At 35.1% G+C, this 19,893-nt stretch overlaps 1 protein-coding gene across 2 annotated transcripts in view; it reads left to right on the top strand.

Annotated features, from left to right (window-relative positions):
• FRS2 (fibroblast growth factor receptor substrate 2) overlaps positions 1–19,893 on the top strand; it is a 104,826-nt gene that overhangs the window by 61,849 nt on the left and 23,084 nt on the right. Inside the window, exon 4 of one of the 2 annotated variants that reach the window (XM_012788717.2) lies at positions 19,484–19,575. The exons of the other annotated variant lie outside the window; for it this stretch is intronic. The gene's annotated coding sequence lies outside the window, so the exon portion shown is untranslated. The remainder of the gene's footprint in view (positions 1–19,483; positions 19,576–19,893) is intronic. 2 annotated transcript variants of the gene reach the window in all.

Below are 19,893 nucleotides of genomic sequence, written 5' to 3'. Positions count from 1 at the left end.
GGAAATTAAAGGTGTGAAATAATTTGATCTCTGAATTAAGTTGATTATTTGGCATTTCTCATGTATACCTTGATAACTTTGGGGTGGCATTCTCTGTAACTCGCCCTCTCCCACCCATACAGCAGAATATAATCGGTTTGCATGTATACCTCACAACAGTCCTTCATTTTAATGTAGTTAAATATATGCTTTTTTCCCTTTATAGTTTATCTTAAATCCTTTCCCACCTAGAGGTCATACAGATAGATATTCTTTCTTATATTAGCCACTAAAAGCTTTATGGTTTTGCTTTTCATATTTAATACTTAAATCTCCTAGAAAATGGTATTTTTGAGAGTGAGAGGTAAGGGATACTTCATTTTTTTCATAAGGATAATTGTTATTCCAGTACTGTTCATTGAAGTAGTCCTTCGTTTTCTCCCTGATCTGCAGATCTCCCTATGCCATAAATCAAGTTTTCATATATGGGTAATTTAGTTTTGATATTCTCTCCTGTATCACTGGTCTTTTTGTCTACCCCTGAACCATATTGTATTCTTTAGACATCTGCAGATATTCATAGTTTGGGGTCTTTTTGTCTTGTTCCTGTTCACAAAAGAAATGCTTTCAACTTTCAAGTGTCATTAAGAATGACACTTGTTCAGTAGATTTTTTTTTTTTAGACATCCTTTACCAAGTGAAGGAAGTTTCATTCTATTCTTATTTGCTGAAAGTTTTGTTTGTTTTTAAAATCATAAATGGATGTTGAGTTATATTGAAAGGTTTTCCATTTCCTAACTCTAGAGATGATTGAATTTTTTTTTTTCATTATCTGTTGATGTGATTAGTTACTTTGACTTGCATTTGAGGCTAACCAGGCATTCTTGGGATAAACCCAATTTAGATTTTCTTTTTATAAATCTCTGGATTTGGTTTGCTTATATTTTGTTTAGGGTTTTTACTTCTATTTCACGAGTCAGTTTGGCCTGTAATTTTCTTGTCTCATATTGTCCTAGCTAGATTTTTAAAAACCTCTCTTTTTTAATGAAGTTTTCTAAAAAACTTTTTTTTTTTTTTTTTTTTTTTTTTTTGAGACAGAGTCTTGCTTTGTTGCCCAGGCTAGAGTCCCGTGGTGTCAGCCTAGCTCACAGCAACCTCAAACTCCTGGGCTCAAGCAATCCTCCTGACTCAGCTTCCCAAGTAGCTAGGACTACAGACATGTGCCACCATGCCCGGCTAATTTTTTCTATATATATTAGTTGGCCAATTAATTTTTTTCTATTTATAGTAGAGACGGGTCTTGCTCTTGCTCAGGCTGGTTTCAAACTCCTGACTTCGAACTATCTGCCTGCCTCGGCCTCCCAGAGTGCTAGGATTACAGGCGTGAGCCACTGCGCCTGGCCTAAAAAACATTTTTAATTATTGTAAAATACACATAAAAGTTGCCATTTTACTCATTTTTAAGTGTACAGTTCAGTAGCATTACATATATTGTTGCACAGCCAATCTCCAGAACTTTTAATCTTGCAAAGATGAGACTCTGTACCCATTAAACAATTTCCCATTTCCTCTTGCCCCTAACTTCTGGCAACCATCATTCTCTTTTATATTTTTATGAGTTTGAGGATGTACTTCAAATAAGTGAAGTTATACAGTATTTGTCTTTGTGTGATTAGCTTATTTCACTTAGCATAATGTCTTTAAGTTTTGTCCATGTTGTAGCATATTGCATGCTACAACATGGATTTTCCTTCCTTTTAAAGGCTGATTAATATTCCACTGTATGTATATACTACATTTTGCTTATTGGTTCACCCACTGATAGACACTTTGGTTGCTTCTACCTTTTGGCTATTGTGAATAATGCTGCTATGAACATGGGTAGGCAGATATCTCTTCAATATCTTGCCTTCAGTTCTTTTGGATATATATCCAGAAGTGGAATTGCTACATCATATGGTAATTCTATTTTTAATTTTTGGAGGAATTACTATACTGTTTTCCACAGTAACTGCCCCAACAGTGCACAAGGGTTCCAGTTTCTCCATATCCTCCCCAACATTTGTTATTTTCTGTTTTATTGATAGCAGCCATACTAATGGGCATGAGGTAGTATCTCATTGTGGTTTTGACTTATATTTCCCCAATGGTTAGTGATATTGAACCTCTTTTCATATGCTTGTTGGCCATTCATGTGTCTTTATAGAAGTGTCTATTCAAGTCCTTTGCCCATTATTTAATTGGCTTATTCTTGCTTGTTTGTTTTTGGTTGCTGACTTTGTATGAGTTCTTTATATACTCTGGATATTAACCCCTTATCAGACACATGATTTACAAATATTTTCTTCCATAGGTTGCCTTTTTACTCTGTTGATAGTTTCCTTTGGTACACAGAAGTTTCAAATTTTTATATGGCCCAGTTTATCTGTTTTTACTTTTGTTGCCTATGGTTTTTGTATTAAATTCAAGAAATCATTGCCAAATCTAATGTCATAAAGCTTTCCTCTGTTTTCTTTAAGAGTTTTATAGTTTTAGGTTTTACCATTAGGTCTTTAATCTATTTTTAATTAATTTTTGTATCTCAGTTAAGGGCCTCCCTTCATTATTTTGTATGTGGAAATCTATTTGTCCCAGCACTGTTTGTTGAAGAGACTAGCTTTTGACATTGAATTGTCTTGGCACTCTTGTTGAAAATGTGAAAATGACCATAAATGTATGAGTTTATTTCTGGACCTTTGGTTCTTTTCCATTGATCTATATATCTTTCCTTATGCCAGTACCACACTTGATGATTTGATGCTCGGTGGTGGTAGCTTTGTATGATACGAAGTTTTAAAATAGAGTACTATTTCTTATCTTTTCTTTCTTTCTTACTTTTTGTTTTTTTGGAGACAAGAGTCTCACTCTGTCACCCTGGCTAGAGTACAGTGGCATCTTCCTAGCTTATTGCGGCCTCAAACTCCTGGATTGAAGCAATCTTCCTGCCTCAGCCTCCCAAGTAGTTGGGACTACAGGCATGTGCCACTGCACGTGGCTGATTTTTCTATTTTTTTGTAGAGACGAAGTATGCTTTTGTTCAGGCTGGTGTCCAACTCTTGATCTCAAGCGATCCTCCTGCCTCGGTCTCCCAGAGTGCTGGGAGTAGAGGCCTCAGTGTCTCGCCTCTACTATTTCTTTTTGAATCATTTTTAATAAATCATATTTAAAAATGTTTTTTCAAAGTTTGTTTTCAAATTTATTGCTATAAAATTGTCAGTAATATCCTCTTACCAGTTGAATCACTATAGAATCTAATTATGTTCTCTTTTCATTCTTATTACTGTCTGTTTTCTCCTTTTCTCAACTAGCTTTTCCAGAGGTTTATTGTTTTAATTACTCTTTCAAAGAATGAACTTATGGCTGTCAGTCATCTCTATTGTAAAATGTTTCTCTGTTCTTTTTTTTTTTTTTGAGACAGAGTCTCGCTTTGTTGCCCAGGTTAGAGTGAGTACCATGGCGTCAGCCTCGCTCACAGCAACCTCAAACTCCTGGGCTCAAGCAATCCTGCTGCCTCAGCCTCCCGAGTAGCTGGGACTACAGGCATGGGCTACCATGCCCGGCTGATTTTTTCTATATATTAGTTGGCCAATTAATTTCTTTCTATTTATAGTAGAGACAGGGGTCTCACTCTTGCTCAGGCTGGTTTTGAACTCCTGACCTCGAGCAATCCGCCCACCGTGGCCTCCCAGAGTGCTAGGTTATAGGTGTGAGCCACCACATCCGGCCTCTCTGTTCTTTTAAGTTCTGCTATTAGTTTCTTTCTACTTCTCAAAACTTTTAGTTTTTTTCCTATTCTTTATAAAAACTTTCAAATTTGGATTATTGGTCTTTAAATTTGACTTTAAGTGCCATCTCAGCTGCCTCCCCTAATTTTGGATGTGTAATATTCTTGGTTCTGTTTATTTTAAAAATAGTTATTTGCCCCATGAATTATTTAGAAGTGTATACTTAGTTTCAAAATGTATAACTTTTTTTAGCTATAAAATTTTTTGGTAATGCAATTCCAATTGTTTCATTATGATCAGAGACCATAGTGATATAATTTGTAGAGAATAAAACTAGTTTCATAGGCTGGGCATGGTGGCTCACACCTGTAATCCTAGCACTCTGGGAGGCCAAGGTGGGCAGATTGCTCGAGATCAGGAGTTCTAAACCAGCCTGAGACCCCGTCTGTACCAAAAATAGAAAGAAATTGATTGACCAACTAAAAATATATATACAAAAAATTAGCCGGGCATGGTGGTGCATGCCTGTAGTCCCAGCTATTTGGGAGGCTGAGGCAGTAGGATCGCTTAGCCCAGGAGACTGAATTTGCTGTGAGTCAGGCTGATGCCATGGCACTCACTCTAGCCTGGGCAAGAAAGTGAGATTCTGTCTCAAAAAAAAAAAGACTAGTTTCATAAATAGTTTGTGTTTTATAAATAGTTTATAGTTTATGGCTAGTTTTCATAAATTTTCCATGTGCATTTGGAAATAATGTAAATTCTCCATTTATTAAATACAGCATTACATATATGTCAATGAGCTAATTAATTTTTCTATTCAAATCTTCTGTGTTTGTTTGTCTTGATTTTGTTTTGGATTCAGGCTTGGTTTTATTTTGGGACCACTGTATCAGTTTTTCTACTGAGAAAGACATGTTAGTGTCTCACCATGGTGGTATGTTTGTCAGTTTCTCCTTGTAGATATGTTAGTTTTTACTTTATTTTGAATCTATGTTAAGTACATTAATAATAAACCAAAATAATAGAACAAAACATTAAAACAATTTAGAATGTTTTATCTTTTTGTTGAATTGAACTTTTTATCCTTATGAAAGGGCCCTGTATCTAAAAATGTTTTTAGTCTTACAGTTTTTTGTTGTTGTTGTTTTGTTGTTGTTGCTGTTTTCTTGGATTAATATAGCTACTCTAGTTTACTTTGGGTTAGTATTGTATATTCCATTCTTTAGCTTTTCATATATTTTAGTTTGTGTCTAGTAAACGGAGTAGGGTTGAGTTTTGTTTTTGTTCATAATGGCAGTCTTCACTGGAGAATTTTGGTCAGTTGTGATTACTGATAGATTTAGATTTATTTTTATCCTTGTCTGTGTTCTTTCTATTTATCCTACTCTGCTTTTCTCCCATTTTTGCCATTCTTTTCTATTAAGTGTGTGAATACCTTCATGTGTGCATGGTTCTTTCTCATTTTGTCCCTTTTCACATTTTGTATGCATGTACATGCACACATATTTATAAGGTAATACATTCTTTATTCTATTAGTGGTTATCCTAACTGTCTTAACATGCATATTTTCTTAGGAAAAATCTCAATTAATCAGAGTCTTTAACCTTTTCCTGAATAATACAATAACTTAGAATGCTCTGATTGTCTTCTTCCCAACTTGTAACACTATTGCTTATTATCTTAGTTTTAGCATATTCTTCTGCGTACACACAAAATTTTATGGAAATTATTGTTTTAGGTAGTCAAATTTTGTTTACATTTATTTACCTAGTTACTATTTTCTTGGCACATTATTCTTTTTTGGATCTGAGACCTGATAATTTTTTTCCTACTTGAAGTGTATTATTTTAGAATTTCCTGTGATGAAGAATCTTTTGGTAAAAAGGACACTTTTTTCTTTATCTGAAGATGTCTTCATTTCATCTCCATGTTTAAAAGGTAGTTTCCCTGTGTGTAGAATTCTAAGTTTTCTCATCACACTGAAGACATTATTCCAGTCCTTTGACTGCCAGTGTTGCTGTTGAGAAGTCTTAATTGCCCTTCCTTTGTAAGTAATCTCTCTTTTATTTGGCTGTTTTAAGCCCTCTTTTTTTTCTTCTTTTAGTGTTGTTCTCTAGTTTTATGTAATGTATTGAAGTGTTCTTTATTCATTTCATTTTATTATTTTATTTTTCGTAATCCTTCTTGGGATTCTTTGGGCTTCCTGGATCTGAGGAAAATGATAATGTCTTTGAATAATTGTGGAAAATTCTTGACAATTATCTCTTTGAATAATGCCTCTTATTTTCTCCTTCTATAACTCTAATTAGACATATAATCTATTTTCCATGTCTCTTACCCCCTTTTTATATTTTTTCTTCTCCACAAACTCATTTTAGTTGGCTTATAGTTATAAATTCTCAAAGGAGATTTTTTTCTTCTTTCTGCCAGCACCACAAAGTCAAGCAGGCAAGTTTGCTTGCTGTCACCTTCTACATGGTAGGTTTACTATTCATTCATGTGTGCTTTGCAGCTTTAGCCCTTTGGATTTTCAGCTGCATGTAAGGGAGTCTTAGAATATAACTCTGTCTCCCGCAGTCTGCAGTTTTCAAAGCAGCGTTGTGAGGTCACCTTAAAGTCAAGAGCCAACTCCCATAGCTTTTTACAGTTGTGCCAAATTAGGAAGAAGTTTAAAAAAATTAAAAAACAATTTTTTAATATAGTATTGTAGATTCAAGCAATAGAACCCATCTAGGCATCCAACCTACAATGTTGCCAGAAATAGAATTCCTTGATCCATTTCAAGTAACATACATTTTAAGTAAGGTTTATGTAAAATACAGAACAAAATTCTAATTGGTGGGCCCCATTTTTTTCAAAAAAGGCCATGACTATAAGATTGCTGAATTCATGCCTTTTTATATGTTGAGGCTAAAATAAAATGGTGAATATGTGTGTGTGTGTGTATGAATTTTCTGCTTTAATTGGATTAAAATAGGTTCTACTTAACTTTCTTAAAGTTTGTGCCAATGGAAACAATCATGCTTTCTTCAGATAGGGAGCTCTTTCGTGGGTAGCAACAAGGTAAGGGAAAAGGTAATTATATCAACGTATCCTGAATAAGGGTAACAGAAGAGTTGTGCATTCATCTCCCCTTTAATGCAAATGATTAGTAGTAAATCAAGGGCAACATTATAGACCATCTTTGTCTTACAAATTGATTGTTATAAGAGATTTGTTAGTAGACTGTCAGAACAAATGTGTGAGGGCACACCAAGCATGACTGCATTTAACATTAAATATATAAGAAAAACTTGGTAAGGATTTTTGATGCTAATGTTTTTCTTTTGAAAGCAAATGATACTGGTAGCATCTTTGTCATGTAGAGTGGCTTCCCCCTTCCTTGAGCACTACAGCCTACTCTTTTCCTTGGAAACACAGAGGTGGGTCCTTTTAGGCTACTTGGTTCCAAAACAGCCTTATAGTTTTACCTTTTTTGTTGAGAGAAACCTGTGAAAAGATTTCTTTTCCCTGAATCTGTTAGTAGTTGTATGATTTTTCTCTTTATTAGTCTATTAAATGTGGAGAATTACTTTGGTTTTCTAATGTTAAACCTGCCCTTGATTGCTGGTATAACTCCAAAAAAGTCATGAGTCCTTACCCATTTTATTTGTTACTGTACTCAGTTTTCTAATATTTTTAAATTTTTGCACCAATAATTGTAAAGGAGATCAACTTATGATTTTCTTTCATTGTGCTGTGCTATCCTTTTTGGGTTTTATTATCAAGATTATGCTGGTTTCTTCAGAACTACCCTAGTTCCTTCAGAAGAAACCTTTTAAAACCACTCTCTGGAATACTTTGTGTAAAATTATTTCTTCCTTGCATGTTTGACAAAATTCATCTCATAGGCATCAAATTACGTTAAAAACTGAGCTTATGTGCTGCTCTAAATCTTCTTATGTTCCCCATCTTAATGAATGTACTGTCACCTATGGGTATCTTCCTTGACTTCAGCTATCCTTCCCAACCTAATCATCTGGTGTTACTGATGTTAGCTCCTAAGTATCACTTGAATCCATCCTCTTTTTTTCATATTCATTGTTTAGTACCCTAATTTCATGGTTATTATTACAACTGCCTCTAAATGTGTAACAACCATATGAAATAAGAGAGTATTGGTGGTGGGAAGTGTTTTTAACTTACCTATGAGGAAATGTAGAGTTAGAGAGGTTTAGTAAGAACTCAGATCTCTCTAACTCTGTAGCCTATATTTTCACTGTATCATGCTACCCTGCTGGCATTATTGGAGATTGATAATGCCTTCTATTGAAGAAATTTAGATTGCTAAAAACAAAGCCTTTTATTTTAGATTCTAATGTAATATTTAAAGTACATTTAGGTAGCAAAGATACATGCTATTTGTCAGTTATATATATGAAAATTAAAATCTTGCTTAAGCCATATTGTACTTTTTATTTAGAAGATTAATAGTTTCAATTCAAAATTTGTATGGGGAAAATGTAAAATTTTTAGTCTTCAACATGAGTATTTTATATACATAATTATATGAAACTAATATTCTTTGTTAGCTAACTGTTGAATTAAGTTCAAAGACTTTTTTAAAAAGAGGATTTAAAGTAAACAGCTTTTCAGCCAGTACTGGTGATGAAACATTTTGAAAGTAGGACAGAATAAAACATCTTAGAAATTTCAACTGTTTTTTGTCTTTAAAAAAGAAGAAAAGAAATATTCTTACAGTTGCTTTCAAATTATATTTTATCATAAGTTGTGCTCAGAGGGAATAGCTCCTGTGACCTGAGCTGTAATTGTGAATGTGGCTCTTCAGAACTACCTTCACCATGGATGATTGATATCCTGAGTTTAAGAGCAAGATAAATCTGAAGGAAAACAAACCATGAAACCTTGAGGGTAAGGGTGCATTAAAATTGTAGAGAGGAAAACTAAACATTCTAAATTTAGCTTCCAGTAAAATAATTTCTTCACCTTCGTTTCCCCATTTGAAAAATGGGGAAAATAGTTTCTGGAAGTCTACGTTAGGAGATTGTTCTTTTTTTTCTTTCTTCTTTTTGAGATAGAGTCTCACTCTTTTGCCCTGAGTAGAGTGCCATGGTGTCAGCCTAGCTCACAGTAACCTCTAACTCCTGGGCTCAAGAGATCCTTCTGCCTCAGCATCCTGAGTAGCTGGGACTATAGGCATGTACCACCATGCCCGGCTAATTTTTCTATTTTTTAGTAGAGACAGGGTCTTGCTCTTACTTACGCTGGTCTTAAACTCCTGATCTCAAGCAATCCTTCCACCTTGGCCTCCCAGAGTAGTAGCATAACAGGTGTGAGCCACCGCCCCTGGCCAAGATTGTTCTTAGATCAATATTTAACAAGGGCTCCAAAGAACATCAGTCTTGGATGCTCTGAAATCCTACCACCTGATTGTAACTGCCTTCTAGTATCTGAGAAGAAGCATAGAAAAGATAGTCCAAACAACTTTTCATTAGTGTTATTTGTATTGCATCAGTAGTTCTTTTGTTGACCACATACCATGCTTCATGGATTCTAAAAGACATTTCCTGATTTTATTCACTAAAATTTGGGTGTATCTTACAATTAGTGGCAGGTTATAGTTATTAATAAATTGACAATTTTTTTGTCTTTCTCAGTAGTATATGAAATGTTGGTCTTAAAATCAGTCATTTCTCAGCTTTGATGAAAAACTGTATGTTAGTATTTAAAATAATAACAGCAATAATAATGGTATATTAAATAGTTACTCCTGGGGATCACTTTTTTTTTTTTTTGGTAGCCTCTATTTTCTTAAACATGACCAAGAACTAGAAATTAAACAAAAAAGGCTTCTGATGCTTAACATCACTGTTTATAGAACTCATGAAGTAAAAGCCAGGCACTTTAACATGCAAAATCACTTTGGCTATGAGTATAGGGCCTTACTTTTCATCTTTTTTTTTTTTTTTTTTTTTTTTTTTGAGACAGAGTCTCACTTTTGTTGCCCAGGCTAGAGTGAGTGCCGTGGCGACAGCCTAGCTCACAGCAACTTCAATCTCCTGGGCTCAAGCAATCCTCCTGCCTCAGCCTCCCAAGTAACAGAGACTACAGGCGTGCGCCACTATGCCTGGCTAATTTTTTGTATATATATTTTTAGTTGGTCAATTAATGTCTGTCTATTTTTAGTAGAGACAGGGTCTCACTCAGGCTGGTTTGGAACTCCTGACCTTGAGCAATCTGCCCACCTCGGCCTCACAGAGTGTTAGGATTATAGGCGTGAGCCACCGCGCCCGGCCTACTTTTCATCTTATTAAGAATAATCTGGGCATTTTATTACAAAATCTATGAGGATTCAAAAGAAAGTAAACTAAAAAAGAATGCATATAAATGTTTAGTAAGTGGCAGTTCCAGAACTTACTGTATTCTCAGCTGAGAGTGATGGTAACCCATAAGAAAACTAAGAATTAAAAACTTTAAAAACTGGCCGGACATAGTGGCTCACACCTGTAATCCTAGCACTTTGGGAGGCTGAGGCTGAGGCAGGAGGATCGCCTGTTCATGACTAGCCTGTAAAGACCTCCGCTCTACCAAAAAAAAAAAAAAAACCCAAAAGCAAAAACAAAACAATAAACTAAAAGTTAAAAACTATTTTTAAAAAGCAACATGAAACCCAGAACTGGCCTCTTAGAGCTATTTTAAGAGGAGCAAACAGCCTAACACACTACAGCTTGGAAGAGATTCTTTATTAAAGTGCAGTCTATCTGATTCCACTGGCACAATCTTTGAGGGACAAAATGTATTTTATTTTTTAAATTTTGATTGAAGAATACTTGTTGGTTAATTTCCTTCTCTTGTGACTTAATGGAGTCACTAAAACATATTTTGCCCTGAAAATATCAAGGAAAAAGAAACTTTTGTAGAGGCATCTGTCAGACATCTGAAATAGTATTTGATTCTGTAATCCAGTGATCTCTAGACCCTAATAATTCTACCCATTTTGCTGAGTGGTATCAGGGTGCCCGATTTTAGGTTTTAGGACTAAGGACTGGGCATGGGTGGTAAGAAGGTGTTAGGAAAGAAGAAAGGTAGAAAAACTCAGGGAACACGTAGTGGTACTTAAGAGTGTCTCTAGCAATTCTCAGTGGGCATTTGTGTACCAGGTGTCCAGCTGTATTATTCTTGTTTGGAATAAACCTAGCCTTTATATCTCTATAAATTCTTAGTACTGGGAGCTTTTCAGGACATTCCCCTAAGACATGAATTCTGAGCATAGCTTTGCTGGCCTCAGGCACCTTTAGCCTGTGAGTGGATGTTAAGTTCTGCATATTGGCAGGTTTCCAGCATTTACTAATTAGGTTTTGCCTACTTAAATTCTCCTGGCACTTTCTCTTGGCCACTGTGTTCTTCACAGTCTGCCCTAACCTGTTTTGTATGTAGTCTGCCTTTGGGCTCTGCTTAGACATTTATAGTTTTTCTTCCTAAAGAAACCTTTGATAAGTATTGATTTGTATATTTTTTAGTTAGTTGTTGATTGTAAAAGCAATTCTCATGGTATAGGAAATATAAAGAAGAAAAAATTCTCATTCTACCACCAAGTGAATCAGTATTAATGTTTTAGTGTGTGTTAGTTTACTCTTTTTTCCCTGAATTTATATATTTTCTGTAGGGATAGAGAAAAGAAAAATAAGTGTAAAATGTTATTTTTTAAAACGCAAATCCTCTCAAATTTGCTCCTGGGCATGAAGAACAACTTTTAAAATAAACTTTTTTTTCAGAACAATTTTAGAGTGACAAAAAAGTTGCAAAGGTAGTACAGAGATTCCCATATACTCTTCATCTAGCTTCCCCAATGTTAACATCTTCCATAACTATATGTTTGTCAGAACTAAGAAATAATCACTGGTACAATATTATTAACTAAACTACAGACTATTTGAATTTTATCAGTTTTTCCACTAATGTCCTTTTTCTGTTCCAGGATCTCACCTAGGATACCATATTACATTTAATGGAGTTTGTTTTATCAAATAACAGTCTTTATCCTTTATTTTCTGCTTAACTTTATATCATGAGCATTTTTTCTCTGTCATAAAATATTTTTTGAACAATGCTTGTTAATGACACCATAAAAGTTAATCACATGGATAGATGTACTCTGATGCAAAATTTTTTGGTTAACTTTTTTTGGTCAGCATTTTGTGAAAGTGGGACATGTTAGCAAATATATATATAGTTGACCCTTGAACAACATGGGCTTTGAACTGCATAGGTCCAGTGTTTTCCCAACCAAACAGTACTGGGGGGTGGTGAAACCTGTGCATACAGAAGGCCGACATTTCATATACGTGGATTCTGCAGGGCCAACTGTAGGACTTGTGTATGGGCGGATTTTAGTAGATGCAGGGGTTCCTGGAACCAATACCTCACGTATATCGAGGGGTGACTATATAGAGCACTCTTATTAGTGGGTCAGGTGAGTTGTTTTGTGCTAGATTATAACCATAATTTTGAATGCTTTGCTATAAAAGTAGAAAATGAAGCAAATTTAGTTCCTTTGAGAGTATGCTTAAGAGCATTTTAGATTGATTTAAATGCAGAAACTGATGAGCTTTTCATGAAACAATTTGTTTGGGGGTTATTTAGGGTTGCTTGGCATTTGGCTTAGTTTATTTCGAGCAGCAGATTGTGTTTGTATATACATACATATTTTATATACACATAGTCAATATTTAGACTTTTAATACTAGTTTAGTAACTAACATGATATCTACCTGAGTGTGGAAATGGAGATTTACAGCAAATTCTATTTATATACCTCTGTATTCAGTTTTTTTTTTTTTTTTTTTTTTTGAGACAGAGTCTCGCTTTGTTGTCCAGGCTAGAGTGAGTGCCGTGGCGTCAGCCTAGCTCACAGCAACCTCAAACTCCTGGGCTCGAGCGATCCTTCTGCCTCAGCCTCCCGAGTAGCTGGGACTACAGGCATGAGCCACCATGCCCGGCTAATTTTTTATATATATATCAGTTGGCCAATTAATTTCTTTCTATTTATAGTAGAGACGGGGTCTCGCTCTTGCTCAGGCTGGTTTTGAACTCCTGACCTTGAGCAATCCGCCCGCTTCGGCCTCCCAAGAGCTAGGATTACGGGCGTGAGCCACCGCGCCCGGCCTGTATTCAGTTTTGATAAATACCTTTTTTATTTACTTCTGTTATTCATTGTTAGTGTTTATTTAGTTCTACCTAAGGATATTATATAAAAAGTGAAGATAGCCAGGCACAATGACTCATGCCTGTAATCTGAGCACTTTTGGAGGCTAAGGTTCCAGGATCACTTGAGGCCAGGAGTTGAGACAAGCCTGGACAACATAGCAAGACCCATGTCTCTACAAAAAATTTTAAAAATTAGCCAGGTGTGGTGGTGCATGCCTATAGTCCCAGCTACTTGGGGGGCTGAGGCAGAAGGATTGCTTTAGTCCAGGCTTTCAAGGTTGCAGTGGGGGTGTGGGGGCTCATGCCTGTAGTCCTAGCACTCTGGGATGCCAAGACGGGAGGATCGCTCAAGGTCAGGAGTTTGAAACCAGCCTAAGCAAGAGCGAGACCTTGTCTCTACTAAAAAATAGAAAGAAATTAATTGGCCAGCTAAAAATATTATGCCTGTAGTCCCAGCTACTCGGGAGGCTGAGGCAGGAGGATTGCCTGAGCCCAGGAGTTTGAGGTTGCTGTGAGCTAGGCTGACGCCACAGCACTGTAGCCCAGCAACAGAGTAAGACTCTGTCTCAAAAAAAAAAAAAAAAATTAAAAATAAAGGTTGCAGTGAGCTGTGATCATGCCACTGTACTCCAGCCTAGGTGATAAAGAGACTGTGTCTCTTTAAAAAATAAAAAAAATGGGGGTTGGGGGGGCAGATAAAGCCATAATAAAGTCAAATGCTTTTTAAGAATTCTTAGATATACAATATTGAGAAAAATATTATAAAATTCATACTTGAGGTTTTACCTCCTCCTGTTGCTCAGTTTAGTAAAATCTCATTAACTAAAACCACAGTTGTAGTATTACAAAAACTGAATTGATTTTAAGTTACTCAGTGATTATACTAAGAAGAACATGGCATTTATTTGGGAAATAGCAGTTCCTTTGAATTTTAGTATTTTTTAGTAAATGAGTATCGGGTACCCATTTTAATAAATGGGTACCCAATTTACTAAAATTGGGTACCCATTTACTAAAATTTACCCATTTTTTAGTAAATGGGTATTGGGTTAAAGGTTTTGTATGATGTGTGATTTTTTTCATAAGCAAGTATTTATCATGCTAGAGTTCAGTCCTTGATAGGGGATTAGTGTCTATTAGTAATTTTATAAACTAGAGGTTTATTATGAGGGTTAAGTGTCATTTATTAATTTGACACAGTTGTAAGAATTAGTAAATAGACATCATAATTGAGTTGAAGAATATAAACATGGAATTCTGATATGCAGTGTTTATAGACAGCTTATTTCTATAAGATCTAATATATTCATCAAATATATTTGAGTAAATGACAAATGCTTTCTAGAGAATGCCTATATTTTCTTAGTATTACCTTAAAAATACATCTCTACTTTCTGTGGTGCAATCTGTAAATTTTTAATGGAAAGAGCTACACGATCTCTCATATAGAATGTTCATCCTTTTATGTTGCTGGAGGAGTATTTGATTTCCCTGTATATATTTTTATATTGTAATGTAAAGCACTAAACTAAGAGTTCTTTTGAGAGTTCAGAAGGCTGAAGATACCTTTTTCCTGTGATTGAAGGTGCTGGGATTGGTGCCCTTGGTACTGATTACATTATTGACTTAGCTAAGGCAGAGTGACTCATCCGCTGGGTTTGCACATATCTTAGGATAGAGATTGTGGGCATTCTGATTTGTGTAAATTTTCAACACCAATGTCTCTGGGTATAGGTATATTCCAAGGTTAAGGATGACCCCAGGATTGAGTTATGAACCAGCACTATTACAGGTAGAGATGTGGCCAGGCATGGTGGCTCATGCCTGTAATCCTAGCACTTTGGGAGGCCAAGGTGACAGGATTGCTGGAGGCCAGGAAATTGAGGCTGCAATGAGCTATGAACACGATACTGTACTCCAGCCAGGGTGACAGAGTGAGACCCTGCTTCTCTAAAAAAAAAAAAAAAAAAATTGTAGAGGTTGTATTTTATATTGTCTTTCATTTTAGTTTTTTTTTGTTCTATTTTTAGCAAACCATTTTAGTAACATGTTCTCAGTATTTGCCAAATACACATAAAATTGTTACAATACACACACAAGAATCTATATATGTATTTATACACATATATTCTTGTATTTCTGTTCCTAAAATCCAAAATGCATGATTAAAGTGACTGTCAGATTCAATATGAAATATAGGGCTAAGGTGGATGAGTTTTCTAGGTCTGAAAGGGAAGGGGAGATTCTGAGGTTCAAGTCATTCTACAGTGACATTCACAGCAAGTCCAAATGCTATGGGAGAATGTTTATGTTTATAGGTGGATGCTATGACTTGAAGGTTACTATTTTGGGCATCACAGACAGTAAAACACTATTAATTTTATTCTTACCAATCTTACCAATTTATTTTAAGATAAATTTTCCTTGTATGTAATCCAGATTTTCTGCCTCTATAGGAAAGTATTTTGATAGGATGTTAGTGATTTCTTTAAGATTCTAAGGGAGAATGTGAACTAGCCTCAGTAGTGCAGACTGACCCTTCGTGAAGTGGCCATGTGCCTACCTTCCCACCTACCTCTCATGCGTACTCTACACTCTTTAACTCTTAGGAACTATTTGCTGCTCCTGAAGGCAGCTGTGTTCTTTTAGGCCCATGGGCTTTTGCATGCGTTCTTCTTGATCTGGATTGCCCCTGTCTCAGTTAACTCCCACCCATCTTTCAGGGCACAGTTTAGGGACCAGCTTTCCCAGGAAGTCTTCTTTATTCTTACTTCTGCCCTTTCTTCTGCTCTAGTTGAATGTTTAATGACACATGGGTCTGCAACTCTGCCGTGTATTCATTTTCTTGTCTGTCTCCCTCCCTAGACAGTAAGCTCCCTGGAATCAGGGAATGTGTCTTTTATCATTATTTCTAGCATTTAACTCAGTGCCTGGTAGAGAGTAGGTGCTCAGAAAATAACTTTGTTGGATGCTTCAGAGAGTGGATGAAGAAATGAATGAATTCATTTTTTAATGCTCTCTTTAATATTGATAATTGCTTACAAATCATTTTTATCTACTAAGTAACGTTGTGTTAGCTTAATTCAAGCAACTATGTCTGAAATAAAGAAATGCCACTTTATTAATATTTTAGATTTATCCACAGAAAAATAAATTGATGGCAGTTTAAATATACATAAGCATGTGTGTAATCTTTCTTGATTATCCTGGTTTTACTTATCTCTTACAGAGAAAACAGAAATGAGAGGAATCTGGTTTAAATTGCAGTATAAGGAATTTAGATTAGACATAAAGAGTTTCCAGAAAATAAAGTACCAGATATTGAAGTGATTTGTAAGTAATGTAAAATATTTTTTCAAGAGTTAAAAAAGGGGAGTGGAGATGGGTGGAGAGTTATGAATTGTGAAGCAGTTCATCAACATGGCTCTTACAATAAAAAACCTAAGGGAAGAAAAATCTATTTAGGAATATGAAGATATAGCCATATTCACGCATAGATGCTTAAAAAATACTCATACCTTTGTAGTTTTCAGCTAACAAGGAAACTATGCAGGTGTCCTTACTTTTCACATAACGGCTCTGGTCTAGGTAACTAGCAAAATGTACTGAGACTCTCCCCTCCTTAGCTTTTTTTTTTTTTTTAAACTCTTGTGCCTCAGGAAAATGTAAAAATTCTTGTCAATGTTAAGAATAAACAGAAAAGGAATTTGTATAAATAATAAAAGACCTACCCAATGATTTAAAAGAAAAAAAAAAAAAAGCACAAACAGCCAGACCACAGACTCAAAGAGCATGGTTTTTGAATGCCATTCTCTTGATTGTTTTAATATAATTAAAAATGGCAGTTAGCTGTGCCCAGAATTTAGACTTATGTTGTTATGCTTCTAACTATAGATATTCTGTCCTGGCTGTATTTGAACAGAGCTACTGTAGTATAAGCTAAATTCACCCTCAGTGCTGGGGAACTTAAAGAGCAAATATACCTTCCTAAGCACCAAATTTATAATCACACTTGTGAATAGAGTTCAGTGTTCTCTTTACATGTCATTCCACAAGAATCATGTTGGAATAATTTAGGACAGCTTTACTAAATTTATTAATATAACACTTATTATAAGGATGGTGCTTAAGTTCTAAGCTTTCTGTGCTTATAAGTGCAAAAGACTCCTTTATGATAGCAGAGACAGGATTTTACCTATAGTAGTGATATAATAATGCCTTGTCTTTTAAAACATTATATACTTTTCTAAATGTCTTTATATCCAGAATTTATTTGGTTTTCATAGTAATTCTGTGAAATTCTGCCTTATAAAGGCAGTTTAGGCACAGAAAGGTTGACTGACTGCCAAAGGCATACAGCATTGTTTTATTATTATTATTTCCATAGCTAATATTTAGTGAGTGCTTACTGTATGCCAGGCACAGTTTTAAGCTTTTTACACGTATTATTTAATAAGAGCTTGGGCTTTGGAGTCAGATCAGGATTTAAGTATGGCTCTTCCTCTGATCAGCTGTTGGTCTTGGGAAAACTACCTAACTGTTGTAATAAGCTTTGGTTTCCTCATTTGGAACACAGAAATAATGGTAGTGTATCTTCCTCATAGGTCAAACTACCTGTTTGGACTAAATGACTCTTATGCCTGGCATATAGTAAGGGCTGTAAAATTAGTTTGCTGTACAAAAATAGGGTGGTAGTAGACAGGATTTAGTGTAATTTTTAGCCTCTTGATTATTTTTTTTTGTAAAATCATATTCTTTTTGAGTAAGCATCATAGTTCATACTGTTATACCTATTTTGTAGAAAAACATCCATGTTACAGCAGTAAGATTATAGCTCCACATAGTGGCAATAACCACCTCTTCCCTCTCACTACTTCCCAATTACCTTTTAGTTCGTAGTCTTCCATCAGTGGGGAGAAACCAAAGGGGGGATTAAGAAGTCATAAGAGTATCTGAGGCATTCATAATCAAAAGTCAAAGGCAAGACATCTGTAGTCCATTGGGTTATGTTCATTCCAGGAGTGCTTTGGTATATTAGTTGTCTGGAACCCAGAATGTGTTTTCTTCTAGAAAGTATCCTTTTAAAAGAGGCACAAAATGTCTTTTTATCCCTGATACAACTGAGATGCTGGGTATTTGTACTGAAAAACAGTAAAAGCAAGCAAAAACTCCATAATACTTGAGCAGTGTTAATAATCAGAATAATTAAACAATAAAACTGAATAAATATTGACCCTCAAAAAGATGTCAGATTAATAAATTTCCAGAGATTCATATGAGGGTTTTTTAATATTTTCAAGTACTTTATAGGTTGACATACTGATTCTTTAATATAATTAGCTTCATTCTAAAGCTGTGACTTTTCATTGATACAGAGATATAGATGGATCAATCTTATTTTTCTTTTATTTACTTTCATTAAACTCATTTCAGGATGGGGGTTGAAGAATGCTTGTAAGTGGAATGAAGAAAGAGGAAGAGAGATTTTCCTGAGTTAATTGGCTAAAATCTCTTAGAAGAGAGAGATGGACAAAGAGAATATATATTCACATTAAAGAAGTGATTTTATGGCAGAATTAGCTCAGCCTGGGGCAGTTTTCCAAGTTAGAGACAAAACATGATACATGTTTGAGCTTCTACAGAAAAGAAGAGGGATAGTAAAGAGGAAGGACTAGATTGCTAGTCATCTTAAAATGAGGTGTAGCAGCAGTAGCTCACAAGGAGTGTAAGCAAACACCTGACATGCTGATTATATATAGGACATTTGGGTATCAATCATATTTGTTAACTCTGATTAATATGTAGATTAAACTGAGACTATTCCCATAACCCCTAACACAATGCTTGATGCAGCATAGGTAGTTCCTGTTTGTATGAGTTTGATTTTTTTCTGTGTAGAGAGTGAATACAAAATTGACCAGAAAATTTTCAAGAATATATTAAGATCTCTTGTAACTCTAGGCTGTAATTTATCACTATAATTTTACTGTCCTCTGCTTGTTCATACAGTCTGTTTTCTGATTTAACTGACTTCTCTGAATTGGTTGTGGGGTGGTCTTGTGGAACAGGACTATGCAGAGGGTGGATTTTAAAGAGAGTCAGCTCTTTAAGAAGAATGACTGAGTGAAGTTTAGGAAAAGTCAGCAGGTACGGAGAATTAGTCTGCTACTAAATTTTAGAGCTGGAAAGGAACCTTGGAGGTAGTTTAGTCTAACCCCTCATTTTATGGCTGAGGAGATGAGTATAGAGAAATGAGTTGTCTAGTGTCATAGCTATAGTGGAGAAGCCAGAAACATCACAAAATTTAAACTATTGCATTCTTGCTTTTTCTTTTGAAAAGGAATGGTAACATGTACATATTATATTAATCTGAAAAAATTGATCTTGTATTAAATAATTTTTATCAATTTTTAATACTTTTGAGTTTATTTAAATAGATTAATTGAACTAACAGTGCTGACAGAAATTTCATAAGGAAAATTATTATTTTAAAAGAAATAAGAAATTCTCAACTTTTTCCTACTATTTTTAGGTTAAGTCAGCAAACAAAGAAAACATGGTATTTTAAAGTATGATTAAACTGATGCTGCAGCAGAGGCTAAGACTATTAATGGCCAGATCTAGGTAAGTTGAAGTTTATTTTTTAAAATATCATGAAGTTTATAATTATTTTTTAAACTAGAAAATTTAATATGTTTTCTTGAATGTAACATTTTGCCTCCTGATTTGCTGACACCTCCACCTCCAAATAATAAGGGAAAATGGCTTTAAACTAAGACATGTTTACTAATTTAAAATACTCAGCAAATTTGTTGCAGATTGATCTTCCTAAACAGAAGCTACCTTTTGTTCTTTTTTTTTTTTTTGAGACAGAGTCTCACTTTGTTGCCCAGGCTAGAGTGAGTGCCATGGCATCAGCCTAGCTCACAGCAACCTCAAACT

Source organism: Microcebus murinus, chromosome 10 (assembly GCF_040939455.1).
Source record: "Microcebus murinus isolate Inina chromosome 10, M.murinus_Inina_mat1.0, whole genome shotgun sequence".
NCBI lineage: Eukaryota > Metazoa > Chordata > Mammalia > Primates > Cheirogaleidae > Microcebus > Microcebus murinus.
This window is presented reverse-complemented; position numbering and strand designations above follow the sequence as displayed.